The sequence below is a fragment of the Diospyros lotus genome, chromosome 8 (assembly GCF_014633365.1).
Source record: "Diospyros lotus cultivar Yz01 chromosome 8, ASM1463336v1, whole genome shotgun sequence".
In the NCBI taxonomy this organism is placed as follows: domain Eukaryota; kingdom Viridiplantae; phylum Streptophyta; class Magnoliopsida; order Ericales; family Ebenaceae; genus Diospyros; species Diospyros lotus.
This window is the reverse complement of record NC_068345.1, coordinates 31,986,911-32,008,266: the sequence shown is the minus strand read 5'-3', so window position 1 is coordinate 32,008,266 and position 21,356 is coordinate 31,986,911. Positions and strand designations below refer to the sequence as shown.

Below are 21,356 nucleotides of genomic sequence, written 5' to 3'. Positions count from 1 at the left end.
GTTTATTCGGCCAATTAAACTCGGCCATGCTATTGCTATTAAATCAATCAATATTTTACACGTTGGGTAGTTGATGAAGCTCGGCCATTCGTCTCCTGGGCTTTATTTTGTGAGAAAGCCCAGGTGACCTTTCTCGTGTTAGGAAGGCTGGCTTACCAGGCTTTATAGGGCGATAAAGCCTAGTTATTTGCTACCCGAGCTTTCTTGCCCTATGAAGCTCGGGAGGCTTCGTGCGACCACAACCTTTCTCTCTTTCTTATGCGGCCATCGGGTTTAAATGGCTAATTAAACCCAGCCATGCTCTTAAACCACTTAATCCATTTTTTTTTTTTTTTGGGGGGGGGTGTTCCTAATGACTCAAGAGGCATAAAGTTAAATTATTGTTGTTTAATAATTACATTTCCATGGGTAATATTGTCATCTTAGTCCAATGTAGTTAAATAGTGTATTGTTCATGTGTGTATTGATCAAGAGGTTTGTGTGATACTTATGATTCTTCTCTTCTCTTCTCTTATGGGAGTAGTAAATTTATATTTATATATTTAGGGCTATTAGCATCAAAAAGTCAAAATTTTTTGAGTTTTGGCAATTTTATCCAATCTTTCTAATTTTGGCAATTAAGATCGAATTTGTAAAGTTAGTAGCAATTTTTTCCAAATTGAAAAAACGAGCTGCCCGACTTATTATTTCATTTTTTTATAATAAAATATTAAATACATTTTTTTGAGTGTTTGAGTTTAATTTTTTTGTTGCAAGAAGACCAGCTAAATAAACCAACCTCACTTTCTTTTTAAATAGCTCCAAACAAACAGTTCCTTCCATCTTAGACCAATTTTTTAGATAGCTTCACAACAAATCACCCTCACTCTCATTTTATTTTTAAACAGTCCCTAAAATCTGATGAAAGTTTAAATACATTCGGTGCAATGGCAATAGGAAATAAGAGTTAAATACTTTCAACTGTCGTCACTGTTATTGATTACGATGGTGGTCCAAGTAGGACAAAAAAAAAAAAAATTTGTCCTACTTAGAAAGTACAAACATAAATTTATGCAAAAAAAAAAAAATCAACAAATAACAAAGTCATTTTATAAGCAATAATGAATAATTATTTCATGAATGCAACTAAAGTAATATACACATATACATTCACTAGAATTTTTTGAAATACAAAATAGAATATTATACTCCCTTAAAAAGGTACAAAAAAAAAAAAAAAACATAAACTCTTTTGCTATATTACACATAAATGTTAAAACAATCCATTTCTTTATAGAATCACACAACAAATATATTACATTTGAATGGTATATTTTTTTTATAATAAAATATTAAACTGTTATACAAAACTGTATTTAACAAAATTGTACGGCCATGACTGGCCAGCCCGTGAGGGTAATTTATTTAGCTAATCTTCCTACAAAAAAAAAAAAAAAATTAAACTCACACACTCAAAAAAATGTATTTAACATTTTATTATAAAAAAAATTATAAAAAAATGAAATAACAGGACGGGTAGCCCATTTTTCAATTTGGATAAAATTACTACTAACTTTACAAATTCGGCCTTAATTGTCAAAATTAAAAGAATTGGATAAAATCAACACAACTCAAAAAGGTTTGGCTTTTTGGTGCTAATAGCCCATATATTTATAGATGTCCTTTTTTTTTTTCTATGAAAGGGTTAATTTAAATTTCATTTATTTTTTATCCTTATGTTAATTACGATCCCATTCTCTTTCTCTCGTTCACGCTCGCTCTCATTCTTTTCCAACACAACTTCTGTAAATCAATGATTTTGTGAAATCCAATCGTCTGATCTTGAATTCGACTGTATTTTCACTGTGAAAGCACCCTAATCTACAGAAAGGTAAGTCTTGAGGTTTTATCAGTGGTTTTTTTTGCATTGATCCATGATATATGTAATATCTTAGTATTTTGAGAATAATAATAATTAATTTTTTAATATTTAAAATATTTTTTGACATCTATTAGAGATTATAATTGAGAAAACTAATGCCCTTAGAGGTAGTGGACTAAGTTGAAAAAAGAAAAGTTAAGTAAATGGGCTTAGAGTTAGTGGGTTAAGTTGAAAAAAAATGAAAGGCTAAGTAAATGGACTTAAAATTAGTAGGTTAAGAAAGTTGGCTTAAAATTAATGAACTAAATAAAAGAATAATCTATTCAAAAGAAGATTTAGTGGAAAATAATTAGGGTGACAAAATAATTAAAGATAGTGGGTGAAATAATTGAGAAATTTGGGAGACAAAGTAAGGTGTGGACAAATAATTAAAGATTATGGGTAAGATTTAGTAAAAAATAATTAAAAAATGTGACAAAATAATTAAAGATAATGAGTGAAATAATTGAGAAATGTGGGAGACAAAGTAGGTTGTGGACAAATAATAAAAAATAATGGGTGAAATAATTGAGAAATGTGGGAGACAAAGTAGGGTGTGGATATATAATTAAAGATTATGAGAGAGATTTAATGGAAAATAATTAAAAAATGTGATAAAATAATTAAAGATAGGAGTTGAAATAATTGAGAAATGTGAGAGACAAAGTAGGGTGTGGACAAATAATCAAAGATAATGGGTGAAATAATAGAGAAATGTGGGAGATAAAGTAGGGTGTGGACAAATAATTAAAGATTATAGGAGAGATTTAGTGAAGAATAATTAAAAAAGGTGACAAAATAATTAAAGATAGTGGGTTACTACAATTATGATAAGCTTAATTCAACCTTCTATAAATAGAGGAAACTTGAAAGGTTTGAGAACTTAAATTAGAAAGAGAAAGATTGTAAGAAAAAATATTTAAAAGTGAGAGAGGGATTTGAAAAAGAGAAAGAAAAAAAATAAGAAAAATAAAATATAGAGAAAAAATAAAAAATTCCTAAAAAAATCCTATAGGCTGAGTTTAGTAGTTCATGTGAAAATTTGTGACAGAAGACATCGTTGGATACGCAAATCAAGACTTCGTCGTAGTATAGAAGAATACCAAATTATTTCGCGGGAAGGTGAATTATCTTCAAAAAACATTTCAAAAATTTCAAAAATATGAGAATGATATTTTAGAATTTTTGATGATGAAATTGGAAGAGAAATGCATGATTGGTATTTACTATGGATTTTTGAGATAATAAATGCTTGAAATTCAAAGAGAAAATGAGAAATAAATAGAACATGGATTCTGAAAATTATAAGAAAATTTCTGGGGCTTAGGAATATTGTTTTAGGAATTATTGTGAAGATAAATTAAGAAAATTTTATAAGAAAGTATTTATTTCATAATCTTGAGGAAATAATAGAAGGAAATGAGAGAAAATTAGAAATCTGATTTTTTTAAGTAATTATGATGCCCAGGGTATGTCAAAGTTCATAATTGATTACGATTGAAAGTTCGACACGAATTTGAGGCAAAATTATGCTAAGGACAAAATTATCTTTTTGCAAGGTAAGTGATACTTTCCAACTAGATTTAGTTTTATGAAAATGCTTGTTTGTAAGTGGTTCTACCCAAAACCTGATTTTATGTAAATGATTTTATCATGTTGTCATGTCTTGATATGAATATGTCATGTAAGTTACATTTACATGTATTGATGATAAAATATATATATGTACACGATGATATCATTGATCATGCATTCGCATAAGGGTTTGAGAGTACGGGCTGGGACTACTGCTCTTCCAAGGTGACTGTACTCTCACCCTGCAATTAAAACACAATAAAAACAAATCATAATAAAACTTTTATATTTTTTTTATTTTAGTGAGAGGTTTATACTCGCCAGTGTACGAGTGTAGTTGTAGTCCAAATTTATATTTATATTTTCTGGATGAATCCAGATCGTCCACTGAGAGATTTATTTATGGCAAAAGAAAAAGAATGTCACACACACGCACACGCATTTGGACAAATTGACAACAAGATTTTTTATGGTTTTGTTTTTAGACAACAGATACTAGAAAATAAAGTAAGGCAAAAATTAAAATAAACATTAAACGTAAAAATATGAATTTGGATAGTGCTTGAGTTAAGACAATTTCAGTACCAACCCGTTGATTCCCAAATTTTAGCATAAAAGATTAGCAACATTAATTTAATTTCAGATATGAGGGTTTGTTATTAAATGCAATTAGAGATGATGATAGTTCTAGGTTAAGCAATCCCCATACATGATATGCGGGATTCTAATTTAAGCAATCACCATAAATCCAATTGCAATTAATACACAAAACAACTAAATTAATCATCCGGATTTGGGTATGATAGCGTTTCCAGTTCTAGTAACTCTCATACATGGCATGAAAGCTCTAAGTTAGGCTTACGCTCCAATCCAAACCTAGTGATTTTTTAATAATTAATACACACTCATACTGAAATTTAAATTAATGTTACTTATTTAAAGCGCAGCTTTCTTTGGGAATCATTGGCGTTGGACACTGTCCTTGCCTTAACCCAAGATTAGATTTAGCTACTCATTTTTATTTGAAAGTTAATTGACAGAAATTTAAATGACGTAATTTAAATAACAGAATTTAAATGACAAGAAATTTAAAAGCATAAACTAACCGGCCATTTAGGCGGTGGATAATTAAATGACAAGAATTAAAATTACAGAAATTTAAAGGCATAAACTAACCGGCCATTTAGGCGGTGAATAATTAAATGACAAGAATTAAAATTACAGAAATTTAACGGCACAAATTAACCGGCCATTTAGGCGGTGAATAATAAAGTAATAATAAATGACATAAGAATTTAAAAGAAGAAAGAAAAAAAAGTAAGATTATAAGAGAAAGTACTAAAGAAAATAAGAAAGAACAAGAACAATTCTCAAAGAGAGAATTATAAGGAAACAACTAAACTTTTATTCAAGAATAATAATCACACTTACAAATGCAATCAAATGATCTATTTATAGGCCACAAGATGCAATACAAACCACACAATTTCAATTATTCAACTAGACATAATTATATCTAATGGGCACTCACACACTTAAAGTTAAATGGATTTTAGCTATAATACACACCTAATATTAAATGGATTTTAGCTAAAATACATACCTAATAAAGCATTCATAAAGTTAAATGGATTTTAGCTATAATATCCACCTAATAGTTAAATAGATTTTAACTAAAAAACACACATAATAAAGCTCTCACATAAAAAATAAAAATAGATTTCTATAAATTGGTTTTTAATCTTCATTAGGATTAAAAATAATGCTTGGGCCTTCTCCAAATAATATTTTCCATGGGTTGCTCAAATTGGGCCTTAATTCTTCATGGGCTTGAATTCTTCATGGACTTTAATTTTTCATGGGTTTGATTTCTTCATGGACTTGATTTCTCCATGGCTTTGATTTCTTCATGGACTTGAATTCTTCATGGACTTTAAGTCTTCATGGGCTTGAATTCTTCATGCCTAAAAAAAATAAAAATAATTTAATGTTATTAATAAATTATATATTATATATATGTATTACACATGGCACATATATATATTAGATTATATTATATATATATTACATGCATGCATATAATGATATATATGTATTATATATAATTTTATATATTATTATTATTTACTTTAGAACTTCATTTCATTCATCTTTCAATTTAAACTTGCATATAACCATAAAATATATATTAATATCTAATTTAAACCATATTTAAGATCGAAAGAAGGGTATAATTATAACAAAATTTTTACAAAATTAACCACTAATCACAAGGGTGCACCTATACACCTCGGCCTAGTAAGGAGACTGTGAAAATGGGGAGTAGCAATAAGGTATGGTTAACTCAAACCGACATAAAATGGAAAATGACATTTTACATAATTGCATCTATGCACGATATATGTTTATTGTTCCCTTACTTAGATGATTCATCATCTAACTTAGGCTTTGCCCCTAGAATATTCAAACGTTCCAAATGAAGATTGTAGCAGAAACGAGGATGAATGATTCATGAAATGACACTTAGCAAAGTGTATGATGAGTTGAATGTATGTTATATAGCCCATGTATTTAAGTTCTGTTACTTTAAATTCTGAACATTTTGAGAAATGATGATATATAATCTTAATTATGGTTAATGAGGATGTAAGAATTGATTTATGATTAGTGTTAAGATGTTATGTTCGATTCTAGTTTCCGTATTTAATGTTATGATGATTCTCTTTCGAGATAAATGTATGGAGATTTTGAGATAGATATGAGGAGTGATATGATTTAACAATAGTTTTTAAATAGAAAAAAATTATTATCTCAGAATTGTCCCAAGTTATAACGAGCTCAGAAAATGGGGTGTTACAATATATATACGCATATACGCGAGGTTGGATTTGGCCGAAAGTTTAGACTTAGATTTATGGGGATTCGACCATTGGATCTTGCTAGTTTTGGGGTATGGTGATCGATGGGGATAAGGGTGTAATATTCCATATTTTTTAAAGGGCTAAAGAGTAATTTTAACTTGGGTCATAGGTGAAATTATCAAAAGATTAAGGACTAAAGTATAATTTCTTACAGTTATCAATACCGAATTGATTGTAGGGAATGCCCTAGAACATAGATGTCTAAGGAAATTGATAAGTACTGACGAGCATTTCAAGATGTGATTTATGAAACTGAAAGCGGTCAAATTAGAGACGATTTTCGGTACAGTTAAAATATAACTATGATTTGGGCTGAAAAATCGAATTGTTATAAGCTACTTTTGGGAAGTCAGCGAAACCCTAAGGGGGGCTTCAGTTAGCTTAAGGTTTATGTTATTTAGATGTTGATGAGAAAATTGATTTTTATATTTAAGTTCAATGTTTAGATGTTTATGTTGATGAGAAAAGTGTTTTGATATATTCAAAACAATATATAATGATAGTCGACTAAGGCATAAAATAAATCGAATATGTTTTGAGCATCGCTCGAGTAAAAATATCAATCTATGCTATTAAGTCTTTGTTCTCATTATATTAGTCGAGTATTTATTTCAAGAGAAATGTCAAGTTTCATTTCTTGTGCATTAGTCGACTAAGAGATAATCTTAATCGAGTAAAATTTTATATTAATTTAAGTATTTCAATGCCATAGTCGAGTGATTTTGATTGGACAATGATGATGAGGCTTTAATCGAGTATTTTTTATGAGCAATCGAGTATAAGTTAATGTATAATTGACTATCAGTGAGTGATAGTCTAGTATCTTATGCAACTCTCTGTAAATCTATTAGTAGTCTATAAAATGAATAAGAGCTTCAAGAAGAGATGATGATGCTGAGCTAATTTCTTCTATAGTTATTCTCAAGTAAAGTGTCCTCACAAGCATTCATCTTTTATAAGAAAGAGAGAGAGAGAGAGAGAGAGAGAATATTTTTACTTTCACATTATTTATATCTCTCTTTCATTAGGAGAAGCTATTTTCATTATTTGAATCTTATTTTGTAAAAGCTTTTCAAAGTGTTTATATTATAAACCTCATTTCTATTTTTGTGACTAGTGCTTGAGCTTTTTAAAAAGCACCGTGTAAGAGGTTTTAGTTGATTCTTCTAAAAGTTATGTATTTGATTACTATTGAACTTGTGAAAAGTAGAGATTACAATTGTAATTGTAAAAAAACTAAAGTTATAGCTGAGCCTACAAAGGTATAGTGGTTTGTTAAATTTTTGGTGATGAGTCAAGAGCGTGGAGTATGCTAGTTGGGTTAAATCACTATAAAAATCTTTGTGTACTGCATTGTTATTTTTTTTTTTCTTTCATTTGAGCCCTTTCATTCTTCTTTTGTAAGTGTTTTCTTTGAGCAAAATTGTTACCAGCTTTAATACTCTCAGCAAACAGATTTTTAAAACTCTAAATGGATATTTTGTGTGTGTTTGTGTGTTAAATTTAGTCAATACTTGTCATTTTTAATTAATGATATATTTAAAGCATTAGTTTGAAAAATGTTAAAACTGTTTTATTTAAAAATTCTTTAAAAAAAGAAAAGTCTTTGTAAACCCAATTCAGCCCCTCTTTAGTGTTTATCATTTCTCACAAGATGAGAAAAATAAAACAAAAGCCTCAACTTGCATTTTTTTTTAAATATAGAAAAAATAATCACATATCTTAATGTTAATTAGTAATTAACATATCTTAATTGTAGAAAAATATCACATAAAAGATTTGAGTGTTATTTACACTTCTATTTTGTTTTATTCTTTTATAGTAATATTCACACACATCCGAAATTATTATTTAGAAATGCATGATTAGAAAAACTATATTGTAGATAATCTTTTGGATTCACTTAAAAGTATTTGTTTTTTTTGTTTAGCATATAACAATGTAAATAATTGTTTAAATGTGTCAACATCACCACTCTTATGTATGAAAACTTTCACTTAGTGGTAACGCAGAAGTCTAAGACATAGGTTTAACACTTGTTAGGTGCAAAATTTTCTTAGAACTTTTTTTTTTTCAATTTGTTATTGTCTTATTTAATTTGTGTTAATATACTTTATTGACTACCATCAAATTTTCATCTTGTTAATTTAATTTATTACATACAATATATCTACCCGTGTTCCTTTCATATGAATCTTTTATCTTTTTTAGAAATGTATCATATGCCCGGGGAGCCCTCATGTGCATGGTTGTAACTTGCCACATAGGCATTATAATAAGCCCGCGTGTGCCTGCACCGCTGCACCACCACCCAGCCCCGCACGTTCGCCCGCACAACCCCTCGTGTGCTCGTGCCCACACCCTCTGAGTGACCCTCACCTGGGGATGGCCCGCACGTACCCCCAAGTGACCCTTATCCAGTGACCCCTACTTGAGGGTAGGGGTGTGCAATCGGTTATAACTGAATCGAACCGAGCCGTACAAAAATTACTAACCAAATCGAATCAAATTATCCCTAATAATCAAACCGAATCGACTGATAATCCTAGTATAACTAAACTAATCGAAATCGAAATAACTGAACAATAAAATGCAATAATCGAACCGAACTGACAATAGCTAGAGAGTTTCCAATCCCCAATCAAAATCGATAATCCTAGTATAACTAAACATGAAACCAAAACAATTTTCTAGTCCCCAATCAGAATTTCCAAAACAAATGAATAAGAATTGGAAATAGTTAGAGAGTTTTCCAATCGGAATTTTCTAGAACAAGTGAATAAGAATCACTGAATCAGAAATACGTGTACTTTCGAGTCTTTGATGCAAGAGTTGAGGTCGCTGGGGATCTTGTAGCGCTTGGGAAGAAAAAAAATCTGGTCGACGAGCTTTGAAGCGCATGTCGTTATTGTCGATTGCCCCTCTGCCACTTCGACAGCCGCTACTGCTAGCGTCGCCACCATGACCCAGATCTTGGAATAGCCCTCGTTGATCGTCCAAGCACAAGGAAAAGATAAAACGAAGGCGAGGGATGGTGGGGTTAGGGTTAGGGTTCGATTCGATCGGGTGTGGGCTCCGTGTTTTGGGGCCGTCGGAATCAATCTCCCAGTCTCGCCTACGAGTGGGAGGGTGGGGAGAGAGAGAGAGAGAGATAGAGAGAGAGAGAGAATGGGGGAGTGTGAGTGTCAGTCGGTGGGTCGGGAATGGGTTCCATGTTTTGGGGGAGGGGGGGCAGTTATGCTAAACTCATAAAAAATTTAAAGTATTGCAAACCAAACCAAACCGTCTCATAAAAAAAAAAACTAATCGAATTAACCGAACTAAATTATTTCATCAAAAACACTGAACCGAACCAATCAATTTGGTCGGTTCGGTTCGGTTAGTTCGATTTATCCGAACTTCTGCTCACCCCCTACTCGAGGGTGCCATGGGTTCGCTTGCGATTTGCGCACCATCACTTTCGCAAAACCCTATCAAAACCACATCCGAGTTACTCGTCGAAGAAATTAGGTCACCCGACACTTGGTTGCCTCTTCCATCACTATAAATAGGGGAGTCCTCCCCCTTCCTTATTCGATATGCAATCTCTAACACTTTTCCTTCTTACATTCAACTATCTCATACTTTTGAGAGGCTAACTTAGGGATCAGAAGTCTGAGCAGGGATCCATACTCGTGCCCCTAATCGATTCTATTTCCAAATAGGTCATCCATCGCTTGGAGTGGTCATCCATCACTATCATTCTCCCCCGGGTAAGTCATCCATCACTTGGAGGGGTCATCCATCACTATTACACTCCCCTAAGTGAGTCACCCATCATTGTCACTCTTTCTCGTGTGAGTCATCCATCGTCTGGACAAGCCATCATTTTGCCAATTTAAGATAGTCTCACATATATAAATTTATTATTGTAGTCGTGCAACAACAATTAGAGTAAACAAAATTCTCAAGTTTGAATCTCACTACAACGACAATGAGGTCAACGAGGTCTTAATCAGTTGTTATGGAATATTTCGAGTAAAAAAATAATATAAAAAATAAAAAATAAAAATATTTAATATTTTATTTTAATTTTTAAACTATTAAATGAAATAATAATTCATAATTAAACATGTATTAATAGCTTTCAACTTTTTGAACAAGATGTCAGAGCTTTTAACTTCATATAAGATGTATAAAAATTGGGGTTGAGGGCCGTCTATAAATAAATAAAGTTAAAAGGCATAAATATACCTTAAAATTTTGTCTTTCAAGTCATTTGACTCCTTCAACTTTAAATTTTAAACTTTAAACTAAATCTATCATGCCTCTCAATTCTTGATTTTGAAATAAACACACCCCTCACTTTATAATTTTTTTACAATTTCAATCATGCACCTCCTGTTCTTGTTAGCATGGTGCGTAAAAACATGCACATATGAGCAGGGTGATGGGTGAACGACAGTCCCCAATGGCTAAGGTTGCGTTTATTTTTTATTTTTTTTTTAATTTTTAAATTATTTTTAATTTTTTAAAATAATAAAAATACGTTCTCTTTGATATTTTAAAAATATATTTTTGAAAAAAAAAATTATAAAGAAAACTTAAAACAACAAAAAGTTATTTTGAGTGTTTTTATTCAAAACAAACTCTAAATTCAAAATATATTTATTTATTTATTTATATTTTATTATTATAATAGAAAAAATATTATAAAATTCATTAATATATTTTTTAAATAATATATTAATATTAAATATTTCTAATTTACTGAATAATCAAATTTATTGAATATAATATTATTAATTTTTTTTTAAAAAAGTGTTTTCTAATTTTTTATTTTAAAAAATAGTTTTTCAAAATAATAAAGAATACGTTTTCAATTTTTTAAAAATAGACTATCAAAACAAAAAATTGAAAATTGAAAAGTAAAGAGAACGCAGCCTAATTTTTGTGCTTAAAGCATGTTATTTCCTCCTTATGCAGATGATCGCCAACGAACGAGGAAGGTGACAAAAAAATGGAAAAGTTGATTCTGTTTATAAATCATAACTAATGGTTCCTTCTATAAAAAATAAGTGACAAATAGATAAAAAGTAATAAATTGATTATGCTTAAAAAATGCAACCAGAAAAAATATATATAATGGAATAATGAAAAAGGTAAGAAAAGAAAGTAATAGCCAATATTGAATCCTCTCTATACTGGTGAGAGGGGTTGTCCTCCTCTTGCAAATTAAGGGAAAGCCTAGATAAACTTTTGTACAACTTAGTGGGTTAGTATGGTTTGGGTTTCCAGACTCGTACGGCAGAATTTCAACGTGAACTAATTGCATCAGGTCTATCATTCTGGGCCTTGGCCCTGACCAACCTGACCAAAAAAAAAAATCAAACAAACCCAACCCAATCAACTTTGGTAGGATAGGTTTTCGAATCTACCAGAATATGAGCACCCTTTTCTCACCAAAATCCATATGGACCAATTTATGCACTTCTTACCGGAATAAGTAAATCAAGTGTGTCATTGACACTAATGATCGTCGACAAACTAAGCATTGCATGCAATGGCATAGCTGATTGTCAATTTCCATTACACACATTGTTATAAGCAAATACCAGTCTTATTATCTACATAATCCTGGGAAACCCTTGTGGGACTTCTTATCTCTTCATGCCAGTGCATAATTATCTCTCTTCTCTTTCTGTATCAAACTCAATGCCATAGCCTCAGCAATGACTTATTTTTGCCATCTATGAGAAGATAGCCAGCATTGCCCTCTTCTACACCTTGGGCATTGGGCAACTGTTGCCTGTTACTGGTAGGGGCGGATCTAGGCACATGGATTGGGGTGGGCTGGGCAAAATGAATAATGGGCTACTACTAAAAAATTAGAACATTTACACTATAAATTTTAATTTTTTTATGAGCTGCACTAGGCTTCACCACTAGATCCGCCACTGGTTACTGGGCGTATGATCAGCTAGAACACGCCGCCCAATTAGAGGGAAGCCTGCTTGAATCCGCTGGTGGCATGTACCGGACATTCATATCGAGGGGCAGCATTCGATACTCAATATTAAGGTCCCGAAACACTTTGATCATCTTCTCCACCAGTAAAGCTCTCCTTGCGCACCTCTCACCCGCATGCTGACCGTCGATGCGGTGTTTAACAGCCACCACCATCTTCAGCCTGTTCATGTCCCCAGATCTGTTATCACCACAGCTGGACTCTGGTGCTCCTACTCTCAACAAACCTGCAAGCACAGCCACGAGCAAAGCAAACAAGTATGGGTATGATCAATAAGTAGATGAATAGCACAACATAACAATTTACAACACAAACAGCATGACGAGCTTTTATCCCTCTATGTGGGGTTTGCTAGATCCATTTTAACTCACTAGTCATTTCTACCTATGGCTTTTATTTTCTGTAAAGCTCATATAACTCATTTCAATTAACATGTTGCATTTTTTCTTTATGAAAGGTGCCCAATTTTCACTAGCAACTCCCTATCGTGTAGCTCTTTGCAATTATATTTTTCTTTAATAGTTGAACAAAAGATAGGAAGATCGTCTCAGCAAAAAAAAAAAAAAAGAATGGAAAATAGTGGTAAAGAAGTCAGATGCATTTTCAGTAAGCACCTTATAATTCTTTTCTTCATTTCAGCAATCCTTTCCATTGGAGTTGAGATGTAGATAGAGAAATCAACTGTATCTGTCATCTCCGGACTACGGAAATAGTTAACTATTGGCTTTGTAGCTAGAATATATACTATTTGGGTATATATACTTCTGGTTGTCATGTCTCAGGAACACAATAGTTAATATGTTCATCTCCGATGATACTGGATCGATCACTAAGATGATACTAGACCGATCACTAAAGTTTGCCTCGAACCAAGTACCTATAAGAGGGGGACTTTATTCCTCCGGGGGGACTCCAATGCTCAAGTCAGTAGGAGAAAATATCCGAAATGAAAAGTCATTTAGTAGTCAAATGCCCATACTTATAGAAGTTGACTTTTATTTATAGATGACGTAATCTTACTCTAAAGAGATAAGATCATTTTTGAAAGAGAATGTTGGAGAGAATCTCGATTGACCGGGTCTCTCTCGTTAAAATTAAATCTGGGATGGAGATTTGGAGGACACATGGCGCTTCCTGAGATAAACATGTGGCGACTGTGTATTAGCACACGCGTCCCCAAGTTGGTAGTCTCTGGGGGTAGTGGAGTAAAATTGCCCTTGTGTAAAATATCCCTTCACCACTTGCCCCTCCCAATTCCTTGAGCTATGCGGGTGAGGAGCTCAGGTAGCTGAAGGAGTAATCGTCCAAATTTTTTTGATTTCTAGCAAAAAAGAGCTCTGCAAAAAAAAAAAAATAATGTTAGTTATCTCAAATATTGGGCTCGTTTCCCAATGTCCTCTCACATTTCCTATACCTCCCATAAAATTCTATAAAAGGGGATGGATATGGTCCCCTCATTGTAAGCATTCTTGGAGCAGAGTGAGAGGTAATAGGGATCTGATATCTCCCATTTTTTTTTTTTTTTTTGGGGGGGGGGGGGGGGGGGGGAGGGGGGAGGGGTTGAGACCAATGGTCTCGGCCTTATTGGCTGAGGCCGCGCGCCCTAGCCGTGCTTGGCTGAGGCTGAGCCCATGCGCTGGCCAAGGCCGCGTACCTAGACCCAGCGCCTTAGCCCCTTGGGGACTGGTTGACCCCTCCTTTTTTTTACCTCTCATTCCTCTAATTGGTTTGTCTTTGTGTGTAGGCTTCTCACAGGGTACGAGAGACTCCAGATAGCGTCTTCAGGTTCAACAGGGGATAGACCGGCTCCTTCCTTAAGTGTTCTCCCGTGCGTTTTTCCTATCATCTCTGGAATTCTTCTAATCTGTCGGTATTTTCTTGCCTCTTTTATCTTATTTTTATGGTTTTTCATCGTCTCTTTTCCCTATGTCTTGTTGTTTTAGTAAGTTGATCCCCATGACCTACTTTAACAACTCGGACGGGAATAGTTCGAACTCTTCTAGCTCCTCTAATTCTTCCTCTTCTCAGTCCGGTATGCGAATAAGAGATGCCGAGACTTCCCAGCCCCATCTTGATGCCTTCTCCTTTGATAATGACATTGACATAGAGCCAGAGGTCGATTGTAGCGTTCTCCCTCAGGACCTAAATCAAGTCTGTTCTACTTTAACCGTGGATGAGATCTTTGAACTTGTCAAAAAATATCATCTCCTCGTCAAGGGCTTTTGGTATGTTGTGCTTCCTAACCTTAGAGTCCATCAGTCTCCTTCGGGTGGATTAGCTATCTATGAGGCATCTCTTAAAGCTGAGTGTCGATTTCCCTTTGAAGATAACTTAGCTGAGATCTTTCGCCTCGTAGAGTTATGTCCCTCTCAAATAGTGTCCAATGGGTGGAGGAGCTTAGTCGCGTTTGTCATATGTTGTCGTGAAAAATGTATCGTCCCTAAGGTTGAGTTCTTCTCGAAACTATTTCACCTTGTATGCATTAACAAATCTGAATTTTGCTATTCCTCCATAGCTTATGCTGATTGTAAGTTTCTCGTACATACCCCGTCTTTCTTAAAGGGTTGGAAGAACCGATTTTTCTTTATGGATTTTTTCTCTATTTCTATAGGTGTGCCATCCGCTTGACGTTGATCTCCCTTCACGAGTTTCTCGCGCGAAATGTCCCCATTAGAGAAGAGGAATGCTGAGCTTTTAATGGGTCTGGAACACGCCAGCACCGCCAGATTAATTAATGAACAAACTTTATTTCTTGGGGGTGTGTGTTGATACCCATGCCCAGCAACCGACATTCCCTTAGGTTGATTTTTTCAATCATTTTGTTTCGCTTTATGTCTCTAATTTATGTGCTCCCTCATCTTGACACTCGTTTCATTTTGTCATGCTTTTTAGCCAAGATGATTGACGATGCAGAACTATGAGAGACTAATAAGTAAGCCGCTGAAGAGGTTAAACGGGCTAGAAAAAATGCGAAGAGACATACCAAAGACTCTCGTTTCCTAACTCGACATAAAAAATTGAAGGCCTCTGAGTTCTGCTTTGCTGAGCTTTTGCCCAGACCCGAGACAGGGGATTCTCAAGGCACTAAGTACCTTTCTGACATGATCCGAAAAGAGGAGGCCTCCATCCCTAAAAAGTCTTATGTATCAAAACTATAAACCTAGCAAAATAGAAGAACTCTACCAGTTTATGTGATCTAGAACACTATATTGTGAAAGAAGTCCTGAAGAATGAACAAAATTACAACATGGTCGCAGTATGTCAGCAACAGGATAAATTTATCTTTTGGAAGGAAAAAGATCTGGAAATCATGCGTGTTATGATGGACATCAATAAATCAAGAAAAAAAAAAAATTTACCACGAGGGTGATGAATAAAATTTGATGTGATTGTAAGACAAGATAAGGACTCACTTGGACCCTTCCCCAGCCACATTCAGGAATATCTTCTTGGCTGAAGACTTTGCCTCGCATTCATCTCTTATTTGAAGGGTAGCCTCATCCTCATCAGTAGAGGTAGGCAATTCCTCATCCAAAGTGGACAAAAACCCATTTTGCACCATACTTATTCAACCACACTACTTGTTGGTGTTTAACAGGTCCCGTCCCTTTAAAGCTTATACAATTGATAATCATTGAATCTTTCAATTTTTACTGCTTATATTTTTACTCACTCAAACCAAAATAATAGTCCAAGTTTCTATTTTTTTATTTTGACATTCCAAAATAGTGTCCAATTTATCAAATTCAAAGAATATTCAATTTTATACTTCCCATTCTACCCTTAGTTCACTGTATACACATTTAAATGATCTAAACTAATTAAATAATCAATTTACTCTTGTTTTTTTTGTGTATATGGGTTGTAAAGTAATTGTGTGTACTAGGGGAAATTTAGTATACCAGAAAGGGTAGTTAGCCCTAGTATTAATTATGTTTCATTAATTTGTGTGTTTTGTCTAACTAAACTATCTTTTTAGGATGGACTGAATATTTATTTTTTATTTGTATCTTGAACTTATTGCATGGGATTTTTCTTTAATTCTCAATTTATGTGAGGTATTCACAATCTACTTCTATTCCCTATTATATTCAACATTTAGTTTTCTTTTTTTTTCTAAAAACACATATTTGTATCCAAAAGTCACCAATTTCTAAGTTGCAGTCTTCTTTATGCCTGTGCAGGGGAATCAACGATGAAGAGAAAATACATTTGAGACAAAAACTAATGTCATACTTGAGAGGGGAGAACTAGGTGTGCCTAATTAAATTTTGTTGAAAGTTAAATTGTTCTTATTCATGCTGACACCTTGGCAGAGTAGGAAGGAGATAACTATTTGTTGGCTTTGGTCAACAAATATGACTATTGTCTGATGGAATTGGTGGAAATGGGTCAATTTTCATTATATTCCACCCAAAATGAGGGCATTAATCAACCTACTTAAGCCTTGAAGTTAGATTGGCTAATTTCCTGTATCTTGCACTTTCTCTGAATATATATTACACTTTGGCTGTGCTCATCTCAAAAATTTCTCGAATTGATTATCCCAGAGAATGGTATGCTTTCACTTTCTCTATCATTGTTGTTAATTTGCAAATAGAAAGGATATGAAGTGTATATGCTTCCATACTTGGTCAATATGGTAAACTTGCACTTTTTGGTTTGCATATGATCAACACACCTTTGTAGCTTAAATTGAGATTAAGTTCTTTTGTTGGGGAAACTTCTGTTGCATTTTAGGCTTGTGAGCAAACATTCTAGTGATCTATCAATCTTTCTTTTGTCAACATTTCATCTTTCTCAAATTGGGGTAGCATTAATTGTTAGTTCCCGAAGAATTATCAAAGAAGTCACGCTGGTCAAAGAACTTAAGCACAATAATTGTGCCAAACTGTTAATCCGTTTCTTTTCCTGTCTAGAGGGGGTGACTCCAGTAATGGGCTCAAAATTCTATTCTTGGGAGAGAGTTTAGTACACTGGAAGTAGATTTCCGTGTCCGGGAGGGGTTAAGTGGGTTGTTCTAACTTCAGTTTCTAGCATAAACCTAAGTATCATATTTATAGGTAAGTAATTCGGTAATAATGAATGCCAGGCATTGGCAGGTGGTGAGGATATATGCTTATTTTATTGCTGGGCAGAACTGGTTGGGTGTGGCTGATGGAGTTGGTCAGTGGTCACTGGAAGTGGAAGGTAATCCTTCTTGACATATATTGTTCTGGATGTACCATATAAATTTGCACTCTTCTACTTTTTTACAGTGAAAGTTTGTAATCATGATTTTTTTTTTTATTAATTCAATCCCTTGACAGTACATCTATTCATCTATTCCATCATCTATTCCATCTGAAGCCCTATTCTACCTTAATCGAGGATGAGATCTTCAAATTTATCAAAAAATATCATCTCCTCATCAAGGGCTTTTGGTATGTTGCGGCTTCCAACCTTAAAGCCCATCAGTCTCTTTCGGGTGGATTAGCTATCTATGAGGCATCTCTTAAAGCCGGGTGCCAATTTCCCTTTGAAGATAACTTAGCTGAGATCTTTCACCTCGTAAGGTTATGTTCCTCTCAACTAGTGCCCAATGGGTGGAGGAGCTTAGTCGCATTTGTCATATGTTGTTGGGAAAAATGTATCGTCCTTAAGGTTGGGCTCTTCTTGAAACTATTTCGCCTTGTATGCGTTGACAAATCTGAATTTCGCTATTCCTTTATAATCTACCTTGGTTGTAAGTTTCTCGTAGATACCCCGTCTTTTTTGAAGGGTTAGAAGAACCGATTTTTCTTAATGGGTTCTTCCTCTATTTCTATGGGTGTGCCATCCGCCTGACGTCGATCTCCCTTCACGAGTTTCTCACGCGAAATGTCCCCATTAGAGAAGAGGGATGCTGAGCTTTTGATGGGTTTGGAACACGTTAGCACAGCCAGATTAATTAATGAGTAAACTTTGTTTCTTGGGGGGTGTGTGTTGATATCCATGCCTAGTAACCGACATTCCTTGAGGTTGATTTTTTCAATCATTTTGTTTCGCTTCATGTCTCTAATTTATGTGCTCCCTCATCCTGACATCCATTTCATTTTGTCATACTTTTTAGCCAAGATGATTGACGATGCAGAGCTATGGGGGACTGATAAGTAAGCCACTGAAGAGGCTAAATGGGCCAAGAAGAATGCGAAGAGACATACCAAAGACTCTCGTTTCCTACCTCGACATAAAAAATTGAAGGCCTCTGAGTTCCGCTTTGCTGAGCTTTTGCCCAGACCTGAGACAGGGGGCTCTCAAGGCACTAAGCACCTTTCTGATATGATCCGAAAGGAGGCGGCCTCCATCCCTAAAAAGTTTTCTGTATCAAAACCTAGCAAAATAGAAGAACTCTACCAAGTTTTTGTGATCTAGAACACTATATTGTGAAAGAAGTCCTGAAGAATGAACAAAATTACAACATGGTCGCAGGATGTCAGCAACAGGATAAATTTATCTTTTGGAAGGAAAAAGATCTGGAAATCATGCGTGTTATGATGGACATCAATAAATCAAGAAAAAAAAAAATTTACCACGAGGGTGATGAATAAAATTTGATGTGATTGTAAGACAAGATAAGGACTCACTTGGACCCTTCCCCAGCCACATTCAGGAATATCTTCTTGGCTGAAGACTTTGCCTCGCATTCATCTCTTATTTGAAGGGTAGCCTCATCCTCATCAGTAGAGGTAGGCAATTCCTCATCCAAAGTGGACAAAAACCCATTTTGCACCATACTTATTCAACCACATTACTTGTTGGTGTTTAACAGATCGCGTCCCTTTAAAGCTTATACAATTGATAATCATTGAATCTTTCAATTTTTACTGCTTATATTTTTACTCACTCAAACCAAAATAATAGTCCAAGTTTCTATTTTTTTATTTTGACGTTCCAAAATAGCGTCCAATTTATCAAATTCAAAGAATATTCAATTTTATACTACCCATTCTACCCTTAGTTAACTGTATACACATTTAAATGATCTAAACTAATTAAATAATCAATTTACTCTTGTTTTTTTTGTATATGGGTTGTAAAGTAATTGTGTGTACTAGGGGAAATTTAGTATACTAGAAAGGGTAGTTAGCCCTAGTATTAATTATGTTTTATTAATTTGTGTGTTTTGTCTAACTAAACTATCTTTTCTGGATGGATCGAGTATTTATTTTTTATCTGTATCTTGAACTTATTGCATGGGATTTTTCTTTAATTCTCAATTTATGCGGGATATTCACAATCTACTTCTATTCCCTATTATATTCAACATTTAGTTTTCTTTTTTTTCTAAAAACACATCTTGGCATCCAAAAGTCATCAATTTCTAAGTTGCAGTCTTCTTTATGCCTGTGCAAGGGAATCAACAATGAAGAGAAAATACATTTGAGACAAAAACTTATGTCACACTTGAGAGAGGAGAACTATCAGGTGTGCCTAATTAAATTTTGTTGAAAGTTAAATTGTTCTTATTCATGCTGGCACCTTGGCAGAGTAAGAAGGAGAAAACTATTTGTTGGCTTTGGTCAACAAATATGATTATTGTCTGATGGAATTGGTGGGAATGGGTCAATTTTCATTATATTCCACCTAAAATGAGGGCATTAATCAACCTACTTAAGCCTGGAAGTTAGATTGGCTAATTTCCTGTATCTTGCACTTTCTCTGAATACAGATCACACTTACATTGGCTGTGCTCATCTCAAAAATTGCTCGAATTGATTATCCCAGAGAATGGTATGCTTTCACTTTCTCTGTCGTTGCTGTTAATTTGCAAATAGAAAGGATATGAAGTGTATATGCTTCCATACTTGGTCAATATTGTAAACTTGCACTTTTTGGTTTGCATATGATCAACACACCTTTGTAGCTTAAATTGAGATTAAGTTCATTTGTTAGGAAAACTTCTGTTGCATTTTAGGCTTGTGAGCAAACATTCTAGGGATCTATCAATCTTTCTTTTGTCAACATTTCATCTTTCTCAAATTGGGGTAGCATTAATTGTTGGTTCCCGAAGGATTATCAAAGAAGTCACGCTGGTCAAAGAACTTAAGCACAATAACTGTGCCAAACTGTTAATCCGTTTCTTTTCCTGTCTAGAGGGGGTGACTCCAGTAATGGGCTCAAAATTCTATTCTTGGGAGAGAGTTTAGTACACTGGAAGTAGATTTCCGTGTCCGGGAGGGGTTAAGTGGGTTGTTCTAACTTCAGTTTCTAACATAAACCTAAGTATCATATTTATAGGTAAGTAATTCGGTAATAATGAATGTCAGGCATTGGCAGGTGGTGAGGATATATGCTTATTTTATTGCTGGGAAGAACTGGTTGGGTGTGGCTGATGGAGTTGGTCAGTGGTCACTGGAAGTGGAAGATAATCCTTCTTGACATATATTGTTCTGGATGTACCATATAAATTTGCACTCTTCTACTTGTTTTACAGTGAAAGTTTGTAATCATGATTTTTTTTATTAATTCAATCCCTTGACAGTACATCTATTCATCTATCCTATCAACAAATGTTAAAAGCAGCTTTTAGAAAATGCATGTTCTCCCTTTTCCTTTCAAATCTGAAAGATACAACTTTGGCATTTCTTAAATTTGTCTAGATATATTTGTTTAAATCTAATTGTCATTATCCAGGGATTAATGCAGGAATTTATGCCCGTGAACTGATGGAGAACTGTCAAAAGATTCTCTCAAATTTTAGTAGCAATTTGCTAACTGTTCCTAAGGAAGTTCTCTCTCGAAGTGCTCTTGCGTCAAATGAAATTCTTTTTGTACGAAATAAGAGTTGAATGAAATTCATGCATCATGTAGGTATACTTTTAACAAATGATACTATGCATCATTGTTGACGACTTGAACATTGAGACGTTGAAATGGTTATTGGTGTGTTTTAATGACTTGAACCTTTGTAAATATTAATATGTTTATATTT

The 21,356-nt window shown here is 33.9% G+C and overlaps 1 protein-coding gene and 1 long non-coding RNA gene across 4 annotated transcripts in view; one reads left to right on the top strand and one right to left on the bottom strand.

Moving 5' to 3' along the window:
• LOC127808459 (mechanosensitive ion channel protein 6-like) overlaps positions 1-21,356 on the bottom strand; it is a 39,050-nt gene that overhangs the window by 10,909 nt on the left and 6,785 nt on the right. The window lies entirely within an intron of this gene.
• LOC127808467 (uncharacterized) lies at positions 12,335-21,263 on the top strand. 3 transcript variants are annotated; one of them, XR_008024951.1, is made up of 6 exons: positions 12,335-12,660; positions 16,588-16,657; positions 17,496-17,593; positions 18,495-19,849; positions 20,094-20,155; positions 21,059-21,263. It is a non-coding gene; the product is annotated as an uncharacterized LOC127808467 (long non-coding RNA). The 3 variants fall into 3 exon arrangements; XR_008024950.1 differs by having other exon boundaries at positions 16,588-17,593; XR_008024949.1 differs by having other exon boundaries at positions 12,335-12,666; positions 16,588-17,593.